The sequence below is a fragment of the Scyliorhinus torazame genome, chromosome 11, assembly GCF_047496885.1.
Source record: "Scyliorhinus torazame isolate Kashiwa2021f chromosome 11, sScyTor2.1, whole genome shotgun sequence".
NCBI classification, from domain to species: domain Eukaryota; kingdom Metazoa; phylum Chordata; class Chondrichthyes; order Carcharhiniformes; family Scyliorhinidae; genus Scyliorhinus; species Scyliorhinus torazame.
Window position 1 is genome coordinate 197,623,143 of NC_092717.1, and position 15,109 is coordinate 197,638,251.

A 15,109-nucleotide genomic window follows, 5' to 3' on the forward strand; every position below is an offset into this window, starting at 1 on the left:
TCAAGTTGCTGAGTGACCCTGCCAAAGAAGGACGATTTGAACTTGGGGGCTTTACTTTATAGTCCCCAGGGGCTTCCCGCCCTTCGGGGCGGACCCCGTACCTGGTTCCAAATGATTGGACTGCGTTCCGATCATTTGGATCGATTTCTCCAATACTGGAGTTGTTCCCTGATCGCTAAATGTCCGTTGGCCTTCCTTTGTCTTGGCTCCTGCTGGCGCCGAGGAGTCTGGCTTGGCTTTATTCACCTTGAGTGTTGTAATTGTGCCTTGGAATTGCTCATTACTATGCAGATGGCTGCTGGTTTCAGTGCTGTCTGGTTTTTGCAAGTTTCAATACACAGGATTTCTGCACTTGCTCAATTTTGCCTGTGTTGGCTGAATTTCCCTTCAGTCTTTGCGGGTCTCCATTTTAAGTCGGGAGGTGGCCAACCCAGGTGGCTACACTACAGATGTTTAAAATCTTAAAATTCTTGTTGATTCTTGTCTGAAAACTAACAATATTCTTGCTCAAAAGTTCCTTGCCTGAACAACAATTACAGTTGATTGACCTGAGTCGTGTTTGGATAACGACAATTGAATTTTGTGGCCTTTAAAGACACAGATCTACCTCAGCAAAATAATAAATTTCACAGTATGGCATTCCTATCATTACTAAACAGCACATCATTGGACTCCAGGTGTGTTATGCAGTGGGAGGTCTCTGACTTTATATAAAAGTATTCTGCTCAGCGTGCACTCATTGTTTCAAACTGCTCCACTTTGCTACTAGAACAATATGCTAACTGATCTCAAGTCTGAAATTCACAAGTTAGAACTGGCCTTTGTTTAATCTGCACAGTTTATAAGTCGACACAATTTACAGCTGCAATAAGTAGCTAAATTCATTCATTATTCTTTTGAGATATCGCTTCTTGACCTGTGGTTATTTTTGACCTCTTTATTCAGCAACCATTTTCTAAAGATTGCACTGTTTCACCTGTTTCTAATACGGATTCTTTCATTTTGTTTCCCTTAAAATACTTCCCTCCTCCTGCTCTATTTCAGCATCCAACTTAATCCGACCACATTCTCTCCTAAGGATCCTAAAAGCTGCTCTTCCAAATTTAAAACTGATTGGTCAGACATTGTTTAACATGTGCCATTCCTCTGCTAATTAATACTTTTTATACATATGTATCTATATATATACTCAACTATTCAGTAAAAACTGGAGAAAAATAATGGATGAATGTTTCTGCAATTAAACCAATAGCATGTGTGTAAACTGATGGTTCTGGCAGCAATGAGAGCGCACTGTCCCAGGGGTTCCCTCTGCAGAACTCCAATAATTTTGTTCCGGTCTGTGTGCAGCTAGTGCACAGCTAAGGGCTCTACAGAGGAACCTTGTGAAAACAATTACTTATTGAAGGCCAGAGTTATTCAATGCCATCTGGGGCAGTGATCAGGATGACCCGGGAAATGGAAAGTAGCCTGAATTCCTGCTTCTGCCTGAGGATGCCAGGTGTGGTCAGTACTGGCCTCAGCTTTAATGCCTCCCTTATCCAATGCTCAAATTACCTCTTGACATTCGCTGTAAAAAGCACACACTTTAGAAAGGGCCACGCAGATCGGTTACTGAAGGACAGTTGGAAATAGGCCCCACAATGAGTCAATGCTCTCAAGAGAGGAGAAAACTGGCAGGAAAATTTGGAGAAAAGTAAAATGTGGAATTACAAGTAAGTTACATATAGCCCTGTTAAAGATTGAATCAAAATTTACTTAAATTGGAAAACTTGCTGCCTGAGCCATCTTTGGCTTGCTGTGTCTGTCTCTCTTTATCTTGGTCTGGAAGACTTTTGATCTGCTTTTTCTTTTTCCCCTTTTGTGGGTCTCTTTGTATTCTTCTGTCTTTGACTATGTTTCTCCCACTCTATCAAACACTTTTATTTGCTTTGCCTTTATCTTTGTTTCTCATTCTCTTTCTGTGAAATCATCATCTGTCTCTCTATTTTGCTTTTTCTGCCTGTTTTTAATCTGCCTGTCTTTTTCTGCCTGTTGCCTGCCATCACTCTTTCTGTCTCTCTTTATAAATTCCTCCAGGTCTCTCTAATTATTTCAATTTGTTTCTCCATCTATCCTCCCTAACATTGATTTGGTCTATTCCTACCTCCTTCTATCCCGTTACACTGCCTCTGCCCCTCCAATACTCAATCTATCCCTGTCTCTGATTCCATCCGTATCTTGCATCACTGTATGGCTACCTATCTGTCTCTCTCCATCTCCGACACTTCTGGGTGGAATTCAATGCTCACCCTTGAGGCAAGATCATATGCTCGGGGGGGGGGGGGGGGGGGGGCGGGGCTGTTGTTTGATTGGCCAGGTGAGTGTGGAGTGCCACTCTCCTGCCTCCTCCTCATCAAGTTCTGAATAAGAAGAGTGCCGGAGGCCAATTGAGGACCTTCAGTAGTCACTTAAGAGTCATAATTCTCTTACCCCATCGTCGTTGAAATTCAACAGGGAACTGGTCATCCAAGCAGGCCAACGGGGAGGTGATTACTCATTGACAGCCACTGTGTCTGATTACGGGACTGAACATCAGGAAAAAAGAGGGGTGTGTGCAGAAACCGAACCCCTGTCCTGCTTCCAAACTGTTTTAAGTATAAGGGCTTCTTCAGTCTGTTTCTGTGAGAGCATTTCATTAAACTGAGCTTAAGATGTCTGTCTCCAGAAGCAGCCTCTTGGCATGATTTCATGACATGGAGAGTGGTAACACTTCAAAACCTAAACATCTCCCGTCTCCTATTGAACTAATGATATAAATATCCCCTTTTTCCTCGCAAACAAGAGACGCAGTTTCATTTACAGTCATGTATGACTGAGTTACCACATTTTCCCACTGTACCACCACTGTTCTATGCATTAACACTATTTGTTCTACTAACCAATCACTGCATATGCTTTGTGTACATAGTTTTAAAATCATTTAGGTCTGTTAATGATCCATACGCACGTTGTCATTGACTTGATGACTCGGTGAAGTGTCTTGTCCGGAGAGTATCATTGCTGTGGCCCTTGTTGCCTTGGTGACTGTTGTTGTTCAAGTGTTGTTGGGGAGTCATGGACTTTGGGATTGATGGTAGTTCTGTACTCAATACAGCTGGTGAGATTCTCTCTCCCTGACCATCTAATTGCCATGAAGGAGCATATCTGGTTGAGATTTTTCAATCCCGCTTTGAGTTGCAAACTGGTACTTTAATGTTATCCCTGAAACCTGTTTGGTCAGATCTTGCATAGTTTGATTCATTGAAGACTTTAGTTTATCATGTGTTTTCAAAGGTATAAACTCAGCTGGAATCATGCCCTTCAACTCTCCAGTTCAGTTCTGATGTGAACATTTTCCTTTAGAACATTTACTTTTGGCTCGTTGATTTCTTTGCACTGCTGTGGTCATCAATTATCTTGTGGTTTACTTTAATATTGGGGCAGCACGGTGGCACGGTGGTGATCACTGTTGCATCACGACGCCGAGGACCCGGGTTCGATCCCGGCCCCGGGTCACTGTCCATGTGGAGTTTGCACAATCTCCCCGTGTCTGCGTGGGTCTCACCCCCGCAACTCAGGTGAATTGGACATTCTGAATTTTCCCTCAGTGTTCCCTAACAGGCGATGGAGTATGGCGACTAGGGGGTTTTCACAGTAACTTCATTGCAGTGTTAATGTAAGCCTACTTGTGACAATAATAAAGATTATTATGTGCAGGGTAGGTGGATTGGCCATGCTAAATTGCCATTTAATTGGGGGAAAAAAGAATTGGGTAGTCTAAATATATTTTTTTAAACTTGAATCGGCGCCATCGGTGCGAGCGTGGTTGGCGCGGCACCGGTCGTGGGCCGCTCTATGCGGTTGGCCCGCCGATTCTCTGGCCCGGATGGGCCGAGCGGCCGTAGGAAAAGAGCCGAGTCCCGCCGGCGCCGTTCTATCCTGCTCTGGGCCGGCGGGACCTCGGCGTGTAAGGGTCGGGATGCAGCCTATGGGAGGGGAAGGGGAGGAGGAGGGGGGGTCCGACCCCGGGGGGGGGGCCTCCTCCGATGTGGCCTGGCCCGCGATCGGGACCCACCGATGGGCGGGCCGGCCTCTGTGGCTGGGGGCCTCCTTTCCTACCCGCCGGCCCCTGTAGTCCTGCGCCATGTTACGTCGTGGCCGGCGCGTTGAAGGAGGCCATTGCAAACGCATGCATTTGTGCCGGCACCACTGCGCATGTCCTTGTTGGCACCAGCGCAACTGCGCACGCGCGGATCCCGCGGCACCCAGTTCGCGCCGGGATCTGCAGCTGGAGCGTGATTCCCTGGTTATTCTGTTAGTTCTCCCAGAGAGAAGTAGGGCTCGGACAGGTTCTCTGGTAGAAAAAACACCAACACACTCATTAAATTCTGTCCTCTGTTTCTGTATGTCTCACAATATTTCTATACATCTCTATCTCTTACTTCAAGTGTGTCTTTCTGTCTGTCTCTTCCATTATCTCTATTTTTCCTCTTTTTATAGTTTAGTCTATCTGTCTCACCTTTCTTCTCAGTCGCAACTTGGCTCTCTCTCTCTATATAACAGCCTTTCCTTTTTGTTCTGCCAGTTCCTCTGTCTTTCTACACCCCTTCCTGTTTCTCTCTCCTACTATCTCTTTTTCTTTCAGTCTTTCACTGTGTTGTTACCTATTCTCTTCCTTGTCTCTTATCCCTGTCCATGCTACTTAATTTATTTTTCTCCCCTGTGTTGCCACATTCCTTTTGTGAACTTTTGTGGGATAGGCCATTATAGTGAGCTGCTGCCCTCTATTGATTGACATGCAAACTGCAGCAAAATAATGAAACCAGGAGCATTCTTTGACAAAAGCAAAATGCACTGGATGCTGGAAACCTGAAATTTAAAAAAGGAAAGTCTAGAAATGCTCAGCAGGTCAGGCAGCAATTGTGGAAACAGTAACAGAGTTAATCTTTCAGGTCAACGACCTTTCATCAGAATTTGGCATTCTTGGGACAGTCCTCGGACTCTCTGATTACCATGCATCCTGTCAGTTTTCAAAGTAATCACTTTGGCCAAGAAGTCTTCCAAAATACCATTGCACAATTGAGGAAATTCAAGTCTAAATCACTTCTTAATCGTGTCCTTAAATAGTCTCACTCTTCCTAAATTCAGTGATGTCTTCCTTCATCCAACTCCCTGGTGGTCATTAACACAGTTTCACTTCTCTCCGTGCAAAAATAACAAAGAAGGCAAGTTTCCTTCATTTTGGAACAGGCACAAATTAAGTATAATATTTTATCGACAGCAGAACCCAAAATCATATTTCTAAATTTTATGGCAATTTTGATGCTCTTTTAAAATTTGCTCCTCTCTATATTTTCCCTGTCTTTGAATCCATTTTTATAGCCTGAATGAGTTATAATAATAATTATCTTTATTGTCATAATTATTAAACATTGAAAAGTTTCCACAATTGTATTTTCTTAAAACATGATGTCTTAATGTGCCTAAAGCATGGTTTGGTAGCTTCAAACTCTGAGTTTTATAGAGAAAGTGGACATGTGTTATCATATCATAGAATTTACAGTGCAGAAGGCCATTCGGCCCATCGAGTCTGCACTGGCCCATGGAAAGAGCACCCACTCAACCACACACCTCCTCCACCCCAACCCCTGATTAACCTTTAACCCCAATTAACCTTTTTGGACACTAAGGGCAATTTAGCATAGGCAATCCACCTAACCCGCACATCTTTGGAATGTGGGAGGAAACCGGAGCACCCGGAGGAAGCCCATGCAAACACGGGGAGAACGTGCAGACTCCGCACAGACAGTGACCAAGCCGGGAATCGAACCTGGGACCCTGGAGCTGTGAAGCAACCAGTGGCGGACCTACATTTTTGGGGCCCTTCGCAACCAGTAACAAGGTCTGGGTAACCACTGTTATCTTCTTCAATGGGGTTGTTCCACAACAGATCACCACAAATTTTAAAAAAATGTAACCACTACATCTCAGATTTTGATTAAAATTCCTATGCCTTATAGTTTTTGAGTTATGGGGGGATGAAAATTAGGGAAATGTTATATACATGCATGATGCAACATGGAATGATGAAATAAAACATAGAAAAGCCCACAGTCAATATAATCTTTTATTTTAGGCACCTATGAGAATGCATACTACATGAAGCACATTTTACTCTTTTTTCTGATTTTTCGAGCAACATATTCACGTACAGTTTTGTCATATGAGAGCTTCCTTGCAATGTCATTTTTTAGAGACAATATGCATAAAGAATTTAAGTGCTCTTCAGTCATGATACAACAAAATTTGTTCTTTTCAAGGATAGCTTTGAAAAATTCCTTTCTGCTTCACAGCTCGTGATAGGCATTGCCAAGTACAGCTTAAGCGCAGTAGTAATATTGGGGAAACATCAATTAGGTGTTGCTCACAAATAAGCTGAAGAACTCATGCATATTGCATTTTAGATGGCGTGTTTTCTTCTGTGTTCTGTGATTTCCTAAGGTGCATATTTCTTTGAACTGGTAACACTCGTTTACTAATTTGTGGTCAATATCATCTTTGTAATACGATATTATAAGTTTAATACTGTCCTCATCAATTTCAGAATTGTTCACCAATTCTGAGAGGAAATTGAACCTTTTCGCAATCTGCTCATATGGGTCAATCCTCTTGCATAACTGGGTTATCAAGCAGTCATAGAGTTGATATAGAACTTCTATCCTAAATTTGTCAGCTCCTCTCAAAGAAGCAAATACCACTTGTCCCATCTGAAAATTTCCTTGTAACAATGCGTTTGGAAGTATCAGAATAATTTGAGGTGATATCTTCCGACAAATCTTTTGCTTCTGATTCAGTGTGCAATCCTATCGGCTGAATTTCCTCTGAGTTCTTTAACAAACGAAAGTAAAGATGATAGCAGAAGATAACCTTCAAATACATCAAAACCAGGGGTTTGGAGTTTCTTACTTGTTTTGTTTAAACGTTCCAGCACTTCTTCCCAAACGACTGTTAAAATAGCATATTCCAGCTTTACCAACTTGTAGTATGAATTCTTTGCATCTCGTTTACATTCAGGCTTCTCTTCTGAGTCTTCAAAAATATGCTTGAGAGTTTGTAAAATATCAATGGGGCGAGATTCTCCGACCCCCTGCCGGGTCGGAGAATCGCCGGGGGCTGGCGTGAATCCCGCCCCCGCCGGTTGCCGAATTCTCCGGCACCGGATATTCGGCGGGGCAGGAATCGCGCCGGTTGGCGCCCCCCCCCCCCCCCCCCCCGCGATGCTCCGACCTGGATGGGCCGAAGTCCCGCCGGCATAGATTAAACCACCTACCTTACCGGCGGGACAAGGCAGAGCGGGCGGGCTCCGGTCCTGGGGGGGGGGGGGGGGGCGTGGGGCGATCTGGCCCCGGGGGGTGCCCCCACGGTGGCCTGGCCCGCGATCGGGGCCCACCGATCCGCGGGCGGGCCTGTGCCGTGGGGGCACTCTTTTCCTTCCGCCTTCGCCACGGTCTCCGCCATGGCGGAGGCGGAAGAAACTCCCTCCACTGCGTATGCGCGGAAATGCCGTCAGCAGCCGCTAACGCTCCCGCGCATGCGCCACCCGGAGATGTAATTTCCGCACCAGCTGGCGGGGCACCAAAGGCCTTTTCCGCCAGCTGGCGGGGCGGAAATTAGTCCGGTGCAGGCCTAGCCCCTTAAGGTTGGGGCTCGGCCCCCCAAGATGCGGAGCATTCCGCACCTTTGGGGCGGAGCGATGCCCGACTGATCTGCGCCGTTTTGGGCGCCAGTCGGTGGACATCGCGCCGATACCGGAGAATTTCGCCCCATATATCCATTTTTAATTGCCCAGACTGCTTCATAGTGTGCAGACCATCTAGTTACACTTAAGTTCTTTAGAGAAAAATGTAGATTGCCCTGTGTGTTTAAAATCCCCCATCTTCCAGATCCAGAAAAGAAAACATAAAGCTCCTGCAAAATGCCAAAACAGTCAACAACTTCAGGTACAATAGACACTGCCTTTTCTCCAACAAGGTTAAGTGAATGGGCTGCACATGGTACATAGTCTGCGTACCTGTTAATGTTTTTAAAGAGTGCTGGCAGCCCTTTCTCCGAGCCCTTCATGTTAGATGCATTATAGTAGGACTGACCACGGATATTTTCAAGTGAAAGATTTATAATAAATAAGCTGAATAGGCTAAACTAGGCTATGTTCAAGCTAGCCTACGCTAGGCTAGACTAAGTTAGGCAAGACTAGGCCACCAAAGCTAAGGTAATGTAACACAATTTTACCATTATTTGAACACTTTTCATAATAAACACCTGTAATTTTAACACAAATTCACCCTTTTATTACTTTTTCATAAATACTTGTAATATAGTATTAGCCTAGGCTATGCGGTCGTAGCCTACCTTCTGTTCACCTCTTCATAAAAACAATAGGCTTAGGCTAATCTAACACTATTTCACCTTTATTACTTACCTTACTTTTCTAAATATAACATTTATTTTTGAGTAGGAGTAATTAAAATATTCTATCCTTATGAACACTTTATTGAAAAAAATTCTTGTCTAGGTCGCTATCACGAGTGCTATCACATTGAAAATTCACGTTCGCATTGTGATTGCCTTTTCAACGGCTCCCCTTTTTTGTTACGACACGTCATCTACTGTTTGTATTTCTGTCATAAATGTTAATAAGTGTTTTAAATTATTTATAATTATTTTATATTAAATATATTTAGAATGAAACATCCTTAATTTGAACGTTTTTTTTTCCGTTTACGGCTGGCCTGCATGATACTTTAATAACCTTTAAAATTTTTATTTTAACTCTTATTTTGTCTTGAATTACACTATATTATTAATATTATTATTTTTTAAAAACCCTTCTCATACAGTAGACCCAAAATATTTAAGCAATGTGAACTAAAGTCGCTTCTGGGGCCCCACCGGGATTAGGCCTTCATTAGTTTCATAGCAGATCCGCCCCTGGAAGCAACTGTGCTAACCACTATGCTACCGTGCTGCCCCAGTGTTACTCCGACTCTGATTTTTTTGCAATAATCTCTGCTCTTTTTTCCCCTCATTGTATGCTAATGCGATCCTGAGGTAATTTTGGTAAAATTGTAGATGGGAAGATTTGTGTAAATTTTGGCATGATTTGTTGCGTAATATCTGATGTGGCTGTTTGGATTTCTTTTGTCTTTTTGTTTCTTCAGTATCAAGCCTCTAAAACTGACTATTAGCAGATTTCTGTTAAGAGTATCGAGTAATATTTAATGAACAAACAGAATGAATGGAGTAAGGATAGGCATGAAGGACAAAGAGGATTGGTGTGGAGCAAGATGCAGATAATTTTTTTTAAGTTGCGAGTTTGCACAGAATGGAGTCAGAGAATCCAGGATTAGACACTTTGAATCTGGAAATAATAAAATGTGGGAAAGGGTTTCCGTGGCAATGAGGATGAGGGTAGGGTAAATACTAATAATCTTTATTGTCACAAGTAGGCTTACAGTAACACTGCAATTAAGTTACTGTGAAAAGCCCCTAGTCGCCACATTCCAGCGCCTGTTCGGGTACACAGAGGGAGAATTCAGAATGTCCAATTCACCTAACAAGCACATCTTTCGGGACTTGTGGGAGGAAACCAGAGCACTCGGAGGAAACCCATGCAGACACAGGAAGAATGTGCAGACTTCGCACAGACAGTGATGACAAGCCGGGAATCGAACCTGGGACCCTAGAGCTGTGAAGCAACAGTGCTACCCATTGGATATTGCGGTAAATGTAAGCTGATTAAGGTACATGGAAATAAGAATCCCACTATTCCCAGACACGCCAGACCAAATGGCCTCCTTTGTGCACTAACCAGGAATGCTCCTGGTTTCATTATTTTGCTGCAGTTTGCATGTCAACTGCATTCACGAAGGTCTCCTCTGCGTTCATGAAGGTCTCCTTTGCGTTCACGAAGGTCTCCTCTGCGTTCACGAAGGTCTCCTCTGCATTCACGAAGGTCTCCTCTGCATTCACGAAGGTCTCCTCTGCGTTCACGAAGGTCTCCTCTGTATTCACAAAGGTCTCTTCTGCGTTCACGAAGGTCTCCTCTGCATCCACTAAGGTCTCCTCTGCGTTCACGAAGGTCTGCTCTGCATTCACGAAGGTCTCCTCTGCGTTCACGAAGGTCTCCTCTGCATTCACGAAGGTCTCCTATGCATTCACGAAGGTCTCCTCTGCGTTCACGAAGGTCTCCTCTGCATTCACGAAGATCTCCTCTGTTCTGAATTTGTATTCACAAATACCTATGTTGTTACGTTGTTACACAGAAAAAGCAAAGGAATTGTTATCCGAGTGTCTGGGTGCCTATGATCTTTGTCTTTGAAGATCACAAAATGTTTGTATTATTGAGCCTTGGCAATTGCAGATGAAACAGTAATATTTTGCACGGGACCTACGGGGTAGGAATGCTTATCTTCCCCATGCTCCTTGCGGAGTACGAGCTCCCCCGCTAGGGGCAGCGTATCTCTCTTACCCACTGTAAGGTTGGCCAGTAAGGCACTGACCCAGAAAATAATCCGGTAGGGGTTTACCCGGAAGTGTATATACATTGCTTGGAAATAAAACTTTGTCTTATTTTGACTCATTGTGAACTTCCCTTGCACTTATTAAACTGAGATTCACAAATTTTGTATTTATCTGAATAGGTTATACTAACAGATCGTATAGATTGTGCTGAATGACCCCTTTTTGTGCTGGATCCATTCTACGATTTACCTGATTTGGGATTTATCCATTAAAGAGGCACGAGATCGAAAAAAAACTTTTTTTCCAAACCACCAGACGTACAAGATTAAACAGGCCAAAATAACATTTAAGAAACATAAATATGTATTGGGCTGAATTTGCCTAGGTTTCAAGGGATGAGGCCTATAGCCAAGACTGGTGCCACATGTTGATGCCCCCACTCCTGGTGTATAAGAATACTCACACTTAACCTTTACATAGAGTAACAGGGTCATAGTCATGGGGTTTTACAGCACAGAAAGAGGCCTTTCAGCCCATTGTTCTCGACACTTCTCTACACTTTGTCTGTGGCATGTCGGACTGGAGAATTCACATTTCTAACATCAAATGCAAAAAAAGGATAGGAAATAAATACATTTCCAACTAATTTCTATTTTCCATCAGGAGCAGAATGTCCCGGTATTACTGTTGCATGTGAAGTCCAGTCTTGCATTGCCATCTATAGGTAAATTGGAGTACTTTAGGCAACAGCACATGGTGGCACCCAATGTCCAAATTATTTGGGAGAGAGGTTATGCATAAAAAATAAGTAGACTTACTTTATAAATTTACAGAAGTATTCTGAGATTTTGGAAAGCAAGATATAAAAGATTGCGAGTATTGTATTAAAAATATACAACGGGCTGAATAATACGGCATTTCTCCATCATCGGTGTATTATGATGATGTTGGGTTGTGTTCCTAATATTATTGCACCTATTTGAATAATACGGCAGGTGGGTGGGGCTAGAAATTGGGAGCCTGCCTGTGTTATTAAAATTTAATTAAGTTCGATATTTAAATAAAAATGAAATAAAAATCACTTATTGTCACAAGTAGGCTTCAAATGAAGTTACTGTGAAAAGCCCCTAGTCGCCACATTCCGGCGCCTGTTCGGGGAGGCTGGTACAGGAATTGAACCGTGCTGCTAGCCTACCTACGTCTGCTTTCAAAGCCAGCGATTTAGCTATGTGCTAAACCAGCCCATTAATGTCCCAGATCATTGTGTCCCAATTGACTCAAATAACATGGTGTGAGCAATAAAACTCTTGGAAAATAGTAATAATAATAATGTTTATTGTCACAAGTAGGCTTACATTAACACTGCAATGAAGTTACTGTAAAAAGCCCCGAGTCGCTACATTCCGGGACCTGGTCAGGTACCAAGGGAGGATTCAGAAAGTCCAAATTCACGTCAGGTGGGTTTTTCATTTTGTCTTCGCAATTAGCTTGTTAGGGTAGATTTAAAGTCTCTAGCTGAGCGCGCGGCACGGTGGCACAGTTGTTAGCATGCTGCCTTACAGCTCCAGGAACCTGGGTTCAATTCTGGCCTCGGGTGACTGTCTGGAGTTTGCACCAGGTGCTCCGGTTTCCCCCCACAGTCCAAAGATGTGCAGGTTAGGTGGATTGGCCGTGCTAAATTGCCCCTTAATGTCCAAAAGGTTGGACTGAGTTACGGGGATAGGGTGGAGGCATGGACTTAAATAGGGTTCTTTTTCCAAGACCGTTGCAGACTCGATGACCAAATGGCCTCCTTCTGCAGTGTAGGGATTCTATGGAACTCAGCAGTTCAGGATGCTGCGAATGTCGTCAGTGCTTTATATATAAAGTGAAGCGAGAGAAGGAAGGATAGAATGAGAGCTCCTGGATGCACTGGTAGTGGATAGGGGTGACAGAGCTGCGCCAGACCAAGAATGTGACAAAGCCGTCATGAATCATCAGCGAAGGCACAGAAGGACTCATGATATCCTTCATGTGTATAGGCAGTGACTGACCTACCCTCAAATGACAGACGCAATGCCACAGGAGGCTCAGGCGCACAAGAGCCAGAGTTACCTCTTTTTTGGTGACATGTTAGCAAGGCAGCGTCTTCCAACTGTGTTGATGGTCACACAGTGTCTGTAGCTGTAAAGATAACTGTTGCACTGAGCTTCTTTGCAACAGGATCCTTTCAGGCAGTCTGGCGCACACCCCTATAAAGGTCTTCACAGATTAAAGGTTCAGAAGGGCTGTGTCATAATATACACCAGTATATTATGGTGCAGACACACACACACACACCGATGGACATGCAGTGGAACCAATCAGCATACACAACACCGCAGCCAATCACCAGTGAGAGCACACACACTATAAAGACAAGGGACAGGAGAGTTCCCGCTCATTCTAGTAGCAGCCAGCTCGGAGCACAGAGCTCACAGCCTGCAACACAGACATTCACCATGTGCTGAGTGCATCACCTGGTTAGGACTAGGCAAGGGTCAACAGTTAAAGCTGGTATTGCATTTACCCACAGTTCAAGTATGTTAATATAGTTAACCTTATAATAAAATAGAGTTGCACCACTTCCAGTGTTGGTGACCTGTTTGTGATCCAGAACACCCAACACATCATGGTACAAGGAGTGGTTGCATACTAGCACTTCTGAGACCCACCTGCAACTAATCAGCATTCCAACTAATTCCAGCATTTCGATGGCGCCGCTGCCGCTCCACATCGCCGGCAATCTCGGGGTCAATTGGAAGATTTTTAAACAGCGCTTCCAGCTCTTCCTCGAAGCCACGGACAGGGAGAACGCCTCGGACACCAGGAAGATTGCTCTGCTCCTCTCCACGGCCGGGCAACACGCCAACCACGTCTTCAACTCCCTCACATTTGCAGACGACGAGGACAAGATAAGTACAAGACAGTTCTCCTCAAATTCGATACCCACTTCAGCATAGAGGTCAATGAAAGTTTCGAAAGATACCTGTTCCAGCAGCGCTTGCAGGGTAAGGACGAGCCTTTCCAATCCTTTTTAACACACCTCCGCATCCTTGCGCAGTCCTGCGGCTACGGGCCCACCTCCAACTCCATGATACGCGACCAGATCGTATTTGGTGTTCTGTCGGACCCCCTGCGTCAGCAGATCCTCAAAATTAAGCAACTCACCCTAGCGACTGCCATCGATACCTGTGTCCTGCATGAAAATGCCACCAGCCGGTACTCCCACATACAGGCAGCTGAAACGACGAGGCAAGATCGCCACGAGGCGGAACAGGTCCAAACAATTGAACACCTCCAAGGCTGCAGCCTGGATGAGGGCAGCCATTTTGCACGCTTTACGCGGCCTCCCACGCTTGTACGCGCCAAACGAGGGGACGGTGACGTGGAGGAACGTGATGCACAAGCGCGCACCACGTAGGACCGCACCGCGCATGCACGGTGGCGCAACGAGCGTACTGACAGCACGACGTGCGGCAACTGTGGCTCCGCCCATTTAAAGCGCCAATGTCCTGCAAAATCACGACAATGCCTATGATGTGGCAGACTTGGCCACGATGCTGCCTGCTGTCGAGCAGCTCAGCCTGCCAATTCGCATCGCTTCAGCCAGCCTCGCAGGAACGTTCGGGCAATTCAACCCACGTTCACCGAGTCCGATTCCGACTTCCCGCAGATCAGTGACACCGAGGAACCGAGGGAGCCTTTTCGAGTCGCTGTTATAACAAAGAACAGGCTGTCCCCGAATCAAAACCACCAGCCGCTGTCGGTGCACAGCATTGATCCAGACGACGAGTGGCGTGCCACCCTGACGGTCAACCGATCCCAGATACGATTCCGCCTGGACACTGGTGCTTCCGCTAATCTCCTAGCGTGGTCAGACATTCAGACCCTTGGGGTTAAACCAACCATTCTTCCGTTGACCTACCAACTAGTGGACTACAATGGCAAAGTCATTCCTGCTACCGGTTCATGCCAACTCGAAGTGACGCACAACTCGCGAAAAGCCATCCTTCCCTTCGAGATCGTGGGCTCCTCAAAGGACTCTCTGCTAGGCGCACAGGCGTGCAAACTCCTAAACCTCGCTGAACGAGTACACTCTCTCTCTCCAGAGGACACGTCTGCCTTCCAGGATGCGAACTTCAGGGCGCAACTCAATGCCATCATCGACCAGCACCGCAACGTTTTCAAAGGCATGGGCACGCTTCCATACACCTACAAAATCCTGCTCAAACAAGACGCCACGGCTGTGGTTCATGCACCTCGCAGAGCCCCAGCACCCCTCAAGGACCGCCTCAAGCAGCAGCTGCAGGACCTCCAGGACCAAGGAGTGTTCTCCAGAGTGACGGAACCAACCGACTGGGTCAGTTCCATGGCGTGCGTATAGAAGCCTTCCAGCGAGCTCCGGATCTGCATTGACCCAAAGGATCTGAATCGCAACATAATGAGGGAGCATTACCCTATCCCCAAGCGCGAGGAGATCACGTGCGAGATGGCTCGGGCCAACATCTTCACCAAACTTGACGCCTCGAAAGGATTCTGACAAATT